Here is a 10,195-nt window from a genome sequence, read left to right on the forward strand (position 1 = left end):
CTTTGGTTGGCCCGAGGCTATAGTAGAAGACACTTGCCCAAGGTGCCACGCAGTGGGACTGAACCCGGAACCATGTGGTTGGTAGGCAAGCTACTTACCACACAGCCACTCTTGCGCATTTATAGTTCACGTTCTGAGGTCAAATTCTGCCGAAGTTGACATTGCCTTTCATGTTTTCCAAGCTCAATAAAGTAAGTACCAGTTAAACATTGGAGTCGATGTAGTCGACTAACCCTTTCCCCAAAAACTGCTGCCCTTCTGGCAAAATTTGAAATCGATATTTGTTTCTATTTCAAAAATGTACAGCGCGGTCGTGACTGTGTAATAAGAAGCTTGCTTCCCAGCGACATGGTTCTGGGTTCAGTCCCACTGCATGGCACCTTGGGCAACTGTCTTCTGTTATAGCGTCGGGCCGACCAAAGTCTTGTAAGTGGATATGGTAGACGGAAACTGAAAGAAGTAAAATGTAAAAGGTAAGACTACCTCTCCTTAGATTCTAAACAGTAGACCAAATACCAAGTCACTTCATGACCCACCGAGGGGAAGAGACATGGAAATTCACGTTCACCTGCTAAACCTACCCAACAAGTGCTATTCTATATTTTTGGGATGAGGAATTATATAGATTATTTACAAAGGACGGATAGGTGTCCTCATTTTGTTTGTTGTCATCAGAACGTTTCGGGGCTTGTACTCTCCAGCCTCCATATGCTTACAGCATATAACGTAATAGAAAAGAGCGCAGGCTACTAACCCTCGAATTCTAAGTTCAGTCGCAGGCAGGGACTTGAAAAATAATATCAACAGAAAAATGATATCAGCAACATACCGTAGGAATGAGAATAGTTTACCCAATTAGTCAAATAAGGGGTTGGGTTCAAAATTCCACCAGAACACCTGATGAAGGCTTGAGAGTACATCAGCCGAAACGTTGTGATAACAACAAACAAGATGAGGACACCTACGACCATTGTACGTAATCTACACAGCAAATACTTATCAAGAGTCCGTGATATCGTAGTGTAGAGGTAGAAACATTGAACCAAAGGAGATAAGAACGGCTCTGATCATAGCTCTGCTTGATCAACGTTGAATTGGGGTTTAACAACAACAGCAACAATAACAACAACAATATCAATAACAAGTTGGTACATGATAAAGACAATGGCGCAACGATATGAAAGACCGATCGATGATACGGATATTTCGATCAGTTACATCCTTGCCAAAAATTTGCTCAAGCAGATCTAGCCATTCATAGTTTGGTCAGTTAAATACAATACTTTTTTTTCTTATCTCTTTGCTTGTTTCAGCCATTAGACTGTGGCCATACTGGGGCACCACATTGAAGAATTTTTAGACGAATAAATCGACCCCCCTGTACTTAAGTTTTGTAAGCCTTGTAATTTTTCTACCAGTATCTAGAGCTGAACTGCTAAGTTACGGTGATGTAGACACACCAAAACCGGTTGCTTCTTGGTGGGGGAGGGGACAAACACACACACACAGACACGCACATATTATAGGCTTCTTTCAGTTTCCGCCTACCAAATTCACTCACAAGACTGGTCGGCTCGAGGCTGTAGTAGAAGACACTTGCCCAAGGTGCCACGCGAAGGGACTGAACTCCTTACCACACAGTCACACCTACGTCTGATTACATCGTTAGCATGGAGCCCTTCTCCAGTTCAGATTTCGAAGGACTCGTTCGAATATTTGCAACTACCACCAAGATCTGCACTCGCGGTCGGCTTCACCCGCGGTCGGCTTCACCCGGACTGCTGCCCGCGGATTCTAAGCACTCCACGGAGCCCTCCTACTCCACCGATAAAAGGAAAGTCGCCTCGGTCGGCAGCCACCTAACCTGTCGTCCGTACGGTCACCTGGAGAATGTTTTATTACTCCTTGCATATCTATGGTATTTTCATGCCATGGAGGAAAACGGTGAAGCCATTAGATTTAAAATTCGACTTTGGTTTTTGTACATTATTTACATTATTTACATTTGATGGATATTTGTCCTCAACTTGTTTGTTGTTAACACAACTTTTCGGCTGATATACCCTCCAGCATTCATCAGGCTGTAGTGGTTTAGAGCGCGGGCTACTAATCCCAAGATTCCGAGTTCGATTCCAGGCAGTGACCTGAATAATAATAATAATAATAATAATAATAATATTAATAACAACATCGAAAAATACCTTAGGAATGAGAACCCAGGTTCGAAATTTCCCCACGACACCTAATGAAGGCTGGAAGGTATATCAGCTGAAATGTTGTGTTAACAACAAACAAGATGAGGACAAATATCCGTCAAATGTAAATAATGTAAATAATGTGCATAATTCGTCATCTCTTAAATATAGGACTGTTTGGTTTTTGTGTCTGTTTTTAGTGAAGTCCTTTCTGTTGCAAGCATTTGAGCTGTGGAAAAAGAAGTCGAGTGAAGAATGTGACAGACGGTGATCCACGCTTGTTCGCCGTCTAAGAATCACTGAAGATTTTCGCAGCTTTCACGCATACATCTGCATCATCTCCTACGAGATGCCCAGTCCAACATGCAGCAAGTTTTGGCAACAAATAGAAAGCCTCTCCGTACATACACACACAGACACACACACGCACGCACGCACGCACGCACGCACGCACGCACGCACGCACGCACGCACGCACGCACGCACACACGCACACACACACACACACACACACACACACACAATTACATTCGCAAATATTTATATATAAATTTTAATATACATATATATCGTCTATCTTCGACTTTTACTTGTTTCAGTCATTGGACTGCAGCCATGGTAAGGGTACCGCCTTGATGGATTTGGTGAAACGAATCGACCCCAGGACCTATTTTGTCAGCGTGCTACTTATTCTGTCGGACTCTTTTGCTGAACCACTATGTTACAGAGGCATAAAGGAACTAACACCGGTTGCCAAGCAATGGTGGGGTATAAACACATACAAAAATATCACGTATATATTGATATACACGCATATATACAACGAAATTCTTTCAGTTTCTTATTTCTTTACTCCCACAAGGGGCTAAACATAGAGGGGACAAACAAGGACAGACAAAGGGATTAAGTCGATTATATCAACCCCAGTGCGTAACTATTACTTATTTAATAGACCCCGAAAGGATGAAAGGGTAAGTCGACCTCGGCGGAATTTGAACTCAGAACGTAGCGGCAGACGAAATACAAATTTCTTTATTGCCCACAGGGGGCCAAACATAGAATGGTACAAAACAACTGATTGGGATCAGTAATGCGAATGGTTTACATAAAACATGACTTTAAAAATTATATAAAACAGAAAAATCGAATGATATTAACAGAACGTTAGACAACACAAATGAAGCGATGATCAGGCCACGCTCCGACCCCACAAGCCCCGATCTCTCGCTGGCACCTTTTTTTTTTTCCTTTTTCTTTTCTGACTATTCACACGGTTCCTTGCACGCAAGACACTCGTGCAACATTCTTCCATCTCTTTTGGAACGTATACTCCGACAGACATCTCCTCTCCAGCCACACTTTCCTTTTCAAATGAAAAGTAAAAAATGAACGTAAATTGTGGCCCGAGATAAAGTTGCCTGTCTTAATTCCTTTTATCCTCGTCTTGCATACTGCCTCTTTCGCTATTGCGACTACCGTGAGAAAACAATTCTTACCTTCGTTTGTTAAAACTCTCGGTGGGTCAATTTTTATAATTGACTCAGTCGACAGCTGTACTCTTCCTTCGCCGGACAACAGGTGTTCAGCATAAGCCTACATTTCAGATATCTCCGGACACTGAACAATAGCGTGAGGGACGGTTTCCCTGTCTCCCCCGCATCTTGGACAGGTCGGCGACTGACGCTTACCGTGTCTTGCAAGCTTATCCCAAACGGGCAAGGCACCTCTGTAGCATTGCCAGGTTAAGGACTTTTGGAAGTTATCCAACGTTCTCAACCCGAATGTACGGTGAAACAGGCTGTCCAGTTGAATAAACCCGGGACCTAGAGTCGCCCCCAGGCCATCGTCGCATTCAGACTCTATCAACCCATTATATAAAATCCGTGTGGAACCCCCACCGCTGGCGTTGCCTGAGCGCCGGAAAAGCAAGAGGGCCTTACGACACTCTTTATGCCATTCACTCGACCTCGGTCTACGAGAACACCAGGCTTCCTGTTCGCAAAAACGTTTGAACTCGGGGAACATTTGTCTGGTCAGCGGAGACCACACCCGTTCACTATCCAGGAGAATCCAGAGATCCCTCAATCTCAACGCATGCCTGCGCATCATTAACCAAGGCATCCCTAAACCTCCCTTTAAAGGCTTTTGACAGCAGACAGAGCGTTTCACAAGTGGCGACCTGCACTTCCACAAAAAGCGAAAGAGCTGTCTCTCCAACCTGATCAACCACAAATCCGGACATGGCACGACGGTTAGGCGGTAGGTAATGATCGATGCGATAAACGCATTGGCCACCTCCGCCCTCCCTTTCAGGGATAGCCACCGCCAAGAACAGGTCTTGACTACTGCAGCCACCCTGCTCAATACCTCTGTCCAGTTCTTCTCTATCTGGAGGCCTGGTCCAAACCAGACTCCCAGCAACTTAACCGGTCCCTCCGTCCAGCGCCCAACAGCGCCGTCTGAAGGCATCGACTTGCCAACCCAGGTGCCGAGTTGTAAGCCGACCGACTTTTTCCGGTTAATCTTTGCTCCTACCACCTCCTCGTAAACCTCAATAGTCTTACCCACTTCACGTAGGCGTGCTACTGAGGTTACGCTGATAGTGATATCATCCGCGTAAGCCGTAACAAACTCTTCTAGACCTGGTTCTCTCGGAATGCCACTCAACCTCCGCAGTAGTGGCTCGAGAGCTACCACATACAAAAGCGGTGAGTGCGGACATCCTTGACGAACCGAGTGTCTGATACAGAACGGCTTCGAAAGGAACCAGTTCACCCGAACTATCGAGTCAATGTTGTGGTACAAAGCAATAAACCACCTGAGGAAGCCAAGGCCCAAGCCGAACCGCGCAAGCACGGTCGCCAGGTATCGATGGTCAACCCTATCAAAAGCTTTAGACTGGTCCAAATGTACCAGTGCCCCACCTTTGCCAGATTTATTACCAACCCTCTCTATGGTATAGCGGATAAGATGGAGGGTATCCTGAATGGTTCTGCCTGGGATGGCACATGTCTGTGCCTCCCCGACTATACCATCCGCGACACGCGCCAACCTTTTCGCTAAGACCTTGGCCAAAATCTTCACTTCTGCGTTTAACAGAGTGATGGGCTTGAAGTTCTCTATAACGTTCCCCTTGTCCGGGTCCTTTCTGACCAACGTCACTACTCCCCGGCGCACAGATCTAGGGATAAACCCATTCTGTTGCCAGTTCGCGTAAACGTCAACCAGCAGATGCCCGAACAAGTCTGGCATACATTTATACAGCTCATCCGGAAGACCATCAAGTCCCGGTGACCTACCTGCTTTGCAGTCGATCAAAGCCTCCTTCACCTCCCCAGGCGTGATTGGCCCTTCGCAAGACTCCGCATCCGACCCCGAGAGACACGGCAGACCGGCAAGAAAGTCCTCGAGGGCTCTCCCACCATCAGGACCGCCGTTACCCCCGAACAGCTGGGCGAAGTACTCCCGAAAGGCCTCACACATTTTCTCGGGTTCGTTTATCTATGGTTCGTCAAAGACCGTATAGTGGAACTATTTCCTTGCCGAGCTTCCACCACTCGGGCCCATCCAGCGGCCTTGATTCATTCACTTCCCATCGCACGTAACTTAGCTCTGGCAATACATCCCATGTGTTGGGCTTCAAGATGCTGGTTTAACTCCAGTCTTTTCCCCTTCACTTGGTCCGCATTGCCAGTCCTCCAGGCTTCTTCTAGTTCCTTAACTATACCATCTCCTATTCTACGTCCCTTAGCTAAACTTATGCTAAACCTAATAGACTCATATTTGATGGCTCTTTTTAGGGCGTACCACCATTTGTTATTAATGATGGTACCTGTCAATGCCCTCTGTATTAACATCTTGATCCGCTTTCTGTATTCCTCAATCGTCAAAAGGGACGTATTGAGTTTCCAGTAGCCAGATCCCTGACTATGTAACTTATCTATTGTCAGTTTACAGGTAACCATCTTGTGGTCACTGTAGCTGACTAGAAAAAATTGTGGACACTTAGCTATAGACTTATCTGTTTCTCTAATTAAAATCCTATCTAGATATGTTCTGGTAGACCCGTCATTATTTGACCACGTCCACTGTGGAGTGTTTGGGTGTTCCAACCTATATGGGTCTGCTAGCTGAAAGTGACTTAGCAGATCCCGTAAGCCTGGGTTACATTTTCTGTTCGTGTTCGAGCCAACACAATCTGTGTGCCTCACATATTGTGTTAAAGTCTCCTAACAATACTAGCGAATGCGACGTGGCCAGGAACTTGCCCAGGTCACGAAAATATTCACTTTGCGGGCCCATAATATTGGGTGCATAAATAGCAACTAGCTTGATTATCTTGCCACAACTGAATGTCAGGTCAAGAACGACCAGCCTGCCTTCTGGATCAGAAAAAAACCAACTTATTCTCGGTTACCCGGTTTCTTTTTAGTAGGACTAACACCCCACCCCCTCCTCCCGCCCGACTCGGAGAAACGTATTTCTCGTAGCCGTTCAGGAGGGGGGGGGGGCAAATCTCTTGGTCCCTTTACTCGGGTTTCCGTTGCAACAATCACATCCAATTTTCTTGACCTGATGTCATTTAGAAAGCGTCCTTGCTTTCAGCTAGACAACAGGCCACGAACATTTAAACAACCAATGTGAACAGACATGTCTTACCTATTAATCAGGGCTTGTCCGGTGGAGAGGGACTGTCCACCTTTTCATGATACAGGGTCGGAGGTGGCAGGTCTTGGGAAATAGGTTTGTTAAAATCCCGTTTCATTACAGAATTATCAGGTGGAGGTGGGGTCTCCACCTTTTCTTTTTCTCGCATTATCGGGGCTGGTAGTCCATTAAATATAGCCTTATTAAAGTCCAGTCTCATAGATGATACTGACTTACGGTGTTTGTTTTGTAAAATTCTATGAGTCTTCATACACTTCATAGTTGTATTTCTCCGAAAGGTTATCTATTTTTTGCAGTCTTAATTAATTGAATGTCTCTCATTAGTTCAGTATCTTTACTGTATACGGCTATTATGCCTTTCTCCTCTTTTTCTCTTCTTGCAGTCTTTTTTGGTCGTTGTTCTGTAGTAGTCACCACTCTCGGTTGAGCTGCTGATTGTATTTTTCTTTTGTTTGTTGTTTTCTTCTCGTCTTTTTCTTCTTTCTCCTCTTCCTCGTCTTCCTCATTTTCCATGCAGTTCCTTCGAATGTGGCCTAATTTGCCGCACAAAAAACACCGGGGCTTTCGACAATCGACAAAAACGTTGAGGAACAACTCCTCCCCAACTTCTATTTTTTCTGGAAGCTGTTCAATTACAGCCTGTTCTCCTTGAATTAATAAGTGGACCGTGTGGCCTATCCAATATGGTTTTTCGGTGACGATAGCTTGAAGTATATTTACCTCATCTATCTTCTTTTCCAGGACCGCCACCATCAACCACATTGGGTCAATTTGAGGTGGGACCTTTGTTATTTTAACATTGGATGTCCTCATCCCCATGTAAATCGGTATTAAAATTATTTCCTCGGTTTCCAAGGATTTTACAGAGTGCACTTGTGCAGTTTCAATGTTTTTTAAATGTACCTTAATGGTACCAAATTTTTTGCCTCTTGCTAGATAGATAATGTCCTGCCAAATGGGCTTTAGATATTGTTCAATTTTTTCTTCGCTCACTCGCTCGATCTTCCGTTCTTTTTTGCAGTAAACTTTAAAAATAATTGGGGTTTTTTTTCTGCTAATAAAAATTCTTCCGGTGGTTGAACTTTGACAACACTGTTTTCCATTTTTAACATGTCTTTATATTTTAATATGTCGCTTTTGTTTGTCGACAGCTGGCGGGTTCCACCTCCAGCCGCCGACGCAAAACTTCTTTTTTGTTTTTCTTCCGTTTGTATGCTTTTCACATTTATGTTCCTCCTTGTAACGGTACAATTTGATAGATTTGGAAACTCCTCTTCAGAAGAATCCGAAACTTCTCCAAACAATAAATTTTTTATATTTTTTCTCTCGGTTGACGCCTCTTCGCCAGACGAAGATACACTATTCGGCATCTTACCAGAAACTACTGTTTCCCCCATAGGGGAAACACACGATAGTTTTCGAACGAAGACTATCACACAAAAACAGTCAATGGAAACTTGCACTTACTGTACAGACGCACTCAAATAATAAGTAATAGTCCAAATTCACGGAGTGGTTATACCGCTAAGCATTTCAACCGGTGTCACACAGACGAAATACCGCTAAGCATTTCGCCCGGCGTGCTAACGTTTCTGCCAGCTCGCCGCCTTTCAGTTTCTATCTATCAAATCCACAACCTAGACTTCTATCGGCCTGGAGCTATCGTAGACGATACTTTCCCTAAGTTCCACCCAGTGGAACTGAACCCAGCACCGTGTGTATGTACATATGTTTGTATACCTAGTGGCAAATTGCTAAATTCATCTATTTATGAGTTCAATTCCTGCTGCCACTTTAGCCACAAAATTTCATACTTTTACAGTCGTTCAAAGTAATAATGAATCTCTCAAGTAATATGTGGTGAATTTTTTCTCTTATATTAGATATCCAGACATCAATATCACTATAATAGATATTATTGTAAGACTTTAGTTAAGTAGAGGACAGTTTCTCATTGGAATTTTGTACAAACAAGAAACTCCTTAGACACATCATGTGAACTCCTCTGCTGTATTCATACTGTTATTGATAACCATTGTTTTGTTGTTGTTGTATCAACCTAAGAAAGTATTTATCAGGCAGCAGACATATGATCAATATCTCGTGTGTGCGACTGTTTAGTTTATATTTTCATTCCTATTTGATCTGAGACTCTATTATCAAAATTGTGCTTCTGCACTTTTGTTCTTTTTTTTAGAAAAATAACGCTAGGTTAGCTATTGTTTAAATCTATCATGGCTGCTATTTCTAGCGAACATTCTTTGTGATCGATTCAGATTTTTAGTTGTTACAAAATGCATACATACATAATGCATACATATATACGTACATACGTATGTATGTATGTATGTATGTATGTATGTATGTATGTATCGTCTAGACAATTTCGATTAAAATTTACTCCCAACACCACAATTAGCTCGCCTTCCAAAATTATCGTCACTACACCTGCTACCACGATGTGCAGGAATTTGAAGATGATCTCGTTATCTTTTAATTGTTCATACTTTATCTTTTTCAGTCATTCGAGTGCGGCCATACTGGAGCACCGGCTTGAAGGATTTCAGTCGGGAAAAAATCGACCGGAGTACTTACTTTGATAGTTTAGTATTTAGTCCTTCAATTTCTTCTACTGAAATACTAAATTACGCGGATGTAAATAAATCAACACAGGTTGTCAGGCAGTGTGGTTGGACAAACACACAGGCACACACACACACACACACACACACACACACACATCGGCTTGGAGCTTTGAAATAAACATGCTCAAGGTGCCATATAGTAGAATAGAACCTGCAACCATGTGGTTTCGAAGCAGGCTCTTAACCACACAGCCCCCACCCCACAACACAACTCATAGATCTGCGCGTGGCTAAGTGTTATTTCTACTGTTTAACACTAGGCAAGCCTGATCAAGCTCCCCTATAATGCATGACGACGCTACAGCCATGACTATTCCGCCTTCTTCCCCGTCGTCAAGCATCATCTAAATGATTATTTAGACAACATTATTTAATATGTAATTTTTATTTATTTATGCAACCTTTTAAAGCCTAGCCAGGCTCCTGGGCCCGGTTTCTCGGTTTCTATGGCGTATGTGTCCCCCTCCCCCAGCTGGACGGGACACCAGTCCATCGCAGCGTTACTCAAGAAACAGGAAGAAAGAGTGAGAGAAAGTTGGGGCAAAAGAGTACAACAGGGGTCACCACCACCCCCTGCCGGAGCCTCGTGAAGCTTTAAGTGTTTTCGCTCAATAAACACACACAACGCCCTGACTGGGAATCGAAACCGCGATTCTCAGACCTCGAGTCCGCTGCCCTAATCACTGG

The sequence above is a fragment of the Octopus bimaculoides genome, chromosome 10, assembly GCF_046866305.1.
Source record: "Octopus bimaculoides isolate indiv1 chromosome 10, ASM4686630v1, whole genome shotgun sequence".
Classification (NCBI taxonomy): domain Eukaryota; kingdom Metazoa; phylum Mollusca; class Cephalopoda; order Octopoda; family Octopodidae; genus Octopus; species Octopus bimaculoides.